We start from the raw sequence: 340 nt of genomic DNA, 5'->3' as shown, positions 1-340 counted from the left end.
ATATATATATATAATATCGCGGTATATTTCACGAAACTAATATTATAATTTTTTGTCAGAAAATATTTCGTCTGTATTTTTTGGCTGAGTGAGAGTTAATATTCGTCAAGTGTGTAGAATAGTCTCAATTATTTAATATGATTTCCCCAGTCACATGACTCTGACTCAAAGATCGCATTGATCCCCTTCCGATATATAATTTATTGTAATTTTGTAAATAAATCGAATATTACATAACTCTCTTGCTTTCTACTAAACTTCTTATCCTCTGGACACGCATTGACTCATAAGCAAGAGTTGCAAAGTTATGTTCTTCCTTTGCATATATATATATGTGTAT

Source organism: Atta colombica, unplaced genomic scaffold (genome assembly GCF_001594045.1).
Source record: "Atta colombica isolate Treedump-2 unplaced genomic scaffold, Acol1.0 scaffold12, whole genome shotgun sequence".
Lineage (NCBI taxonomy): Eukaryota > Metazoa > Arthropoda > Insecta > Hymenoptera > Formicidae > Atta > Atta colombica.
This window is presented reverse-complemented; position numbering follows the sequence as displayed.